A 2,429-nucleotide genomic window follows, 5' to 3' on the forward strand; every position below is an offset into this window, starting at 1 on the left:
TATTTCCTACCTACGCCAACACATGCCCACAACGCACACGAGCGAACAGCCACAGCGAGCAGACGTCCCAGCCATCACTGCGAACCTTAAGTAGTTTTCAGGAATTTTGTCTGTCCTGTCTCCTAAGGTCTTGTTTTAAATTTAAAATAATGAAAGTTAATAGACTACCAAAAATGTAAAGATTTATTGGCTAGAGTATACATGAATGTTTGTAGTATTTTTCGGTAACAGCTGTTATGGTACTTTAACCAATCTCAAACATGGCCGAAAATGTAAACATTGAGGGACTCGAATTTCCAGGATTTGATAGAAATACCAATGTCATGGATCTGGTTAAAACATTGATTATGAGGATTAGTGAACTTGAAAAGAAAGTAGAGAATCTAGTGATAAAGGATGTGTCTGAAAATACGGAGACTACTATACAGAGTCTGATCCAGTCCAGTGAGACAGCGAATGAGGAGATTAGAAATTTGAAGCGTGAAAATGTCGAATTGAGGAGGAAACTAGAAGAGAGTACTAATAAAATGGAGAAGGTGAGTACTGTATTAGAAGAGCATCAGGCAAAACGGGCACACGTAGAAGAAGAACAGAAAGAAGTGGTCAGCTTAAGAGAAATCATCCAGGAAGAAAGGGAAATGAACAAGAAAAAATGGAAGAAAATGTAGTGAAAATACTGAAGAAAAGAGAGAAAATAGTGAGAGAAACTGTAGAAAGGAACAGATGTGTGGTAATATTTGGAAACAGGGAAGAGGAAGAAAAGGTTAGGTTCGTGAGACTCGAGAGAGACACGAACCTGGTGAGAGGCATATTAGGCAAGATTGACCCCGAAGGAGACAAATGGGTAAAAGAAATTGAGGAAGTAAGGAGGATAGGGCCTTATAAGAAAAAGGAAACAAGACCAATGAGAGTCAAGTTTACATCAGAAAGTGTAGTAAATGATATAATTAAACTGACCTGGAAATTAAGCAAAGAGGCAGGGATGGAAAATATAATAATAAGAAAAGACTTGAATGAAGAAGAAAGAGAAGTTCTAAAATCACTGAAGGAACAAGTACAGGAAAAAAATGATAAGAGGACAGAGGAAGAATGTAATACTTTTTTTGGGAGAGTGATGGATATGAGAGTAAGGAAGTGGTATGTGAGAAAATAGAAGTGAAGGAAACTAAGGGGGATGGCTATGAAAGATCAGAAATTGAGGAAGTGGTACCGACGGAGAGAACGAGAGAAGAGGTATAAAAAACATCAAAAATAATTTGAAGGTGATATATACTAATGTTGATGGTTTAATATCGGCACGTCTTGAAATTAACGATTTCTTGAAAGAACATGAACCTGATGTCATGTGCTTTGTAGAGACTAAATTAAGAGAAGATACTGATGTTCATTTGGGAGATGGTACATATAAACTGTGGAGAAGAGACAGAAAAGAAAAAACGGGAGGAGGAGTGATGATAGCAGTGAAGAACAGCATAAATGTAGATACCGTGGAAATGGGAGAAGGCAGGGCTGAAGTGATATATATGAAATTAGAAACTGGAGAGAATGTCAATGGAGATATGGCGGTAGTGTATGTTCCCCCTAAGACGAGAGCATGGAATGATGACGAATACCAAGAGATGTTGTCAGATATGGCCAGTCATTTACAAAAAATAATTGAGAAAAGCAACAATATAATTTTGGTGACTTTAACTGTAAAGAGGTGAACTGGGAGGAATGGGACTCAGGAGGCAGCGAGGATTCGTGGGGCACTATGTTATTAAATATCCATCCATCCATTGCCAGACGCCATGTATCCCAAACGGGGTGGTCAAGGGCTTAGAGTTAATTGTTTTACAGGGAGGGGCACTAATCCTCCACCAACCCCACTTGACACGTAGGGATGCCAACAGCATCTGGTGTTCCCTGGCGGTCACCCATCCAAGTACTAACCAGACCCAACGCTGCTTAGCTTCGCTGATCGAACGGGAAGCGGTGTACTCAACGTGGCATGGCCGCTGAATAATGTGATGACGCAATGGGTCAAAGAAGGGACACGGTTCCAAGGTGAGGACACACCAGCAAGGTTAGATTTACTGTTTACCAAAGAACCGATGTAACAGAATCATTGAAATATTTCTGTCCTATAGGAAAAAGTGATCATGTGGTCACCGAGTTCCAGATGATAATAGGGAACGTCGAGCCAAGAGACGAGCTTCATAGACAGAGAAGAGACAACTTTGGGAAAGTAAATTTTACAGGACTGAGAAAATTTTTGAGGACGTGGATTGGAGAAAATTCAGAGAAACAAGAGAGATACAGAGGAAGTGGGATATCTTTCTAGACCTCTATAATTTGGGAGTGGAAAAATTTGTACCAAGAGTAAGAGGGAAAGAAAACAGGAAAAAGAAGTGGTTTAATAGAAGGTGTATGATAGCAAAAAAAGAGAG

General features: G+C 39.7%; 1 non-coding gene across 1 annotated transcript; it reads right to left on the reverse strand.

Annotated features, from left to right (window-relative positions):
• Positions 1-1,883: 1,883 nt before the first annotated feature.
• LOC145399368 (5S ribosomal RNA) lies at positions 1,884-2,002 on the reverse strand. Its single transcript, XR_013897284.1, has one exon. It is a non-coding gene; the product is annotated as a 5S ribosomal RNA (ribosomal RNA).
• Positions 2,003-2,429: the final 427 nt, after the last annotated feature.

The sequence above is a fragment of the Coenobita brevimanus genome, chromosome 48, assembly GCF_032717465.1.
Source record: "Coenobita brevimanus isolate Jiangsu-jjx chromosome 48, ASM3271746v2, whole genome shotgun sequence".
Classification (NCBI taxonomy): domain Eukaryota; kingdom Metazoa; phylum Arthropoda; class Malacostraca; order Decapoda; family Coenobitidae; genus Coenobita; species Coenobita brevimanus.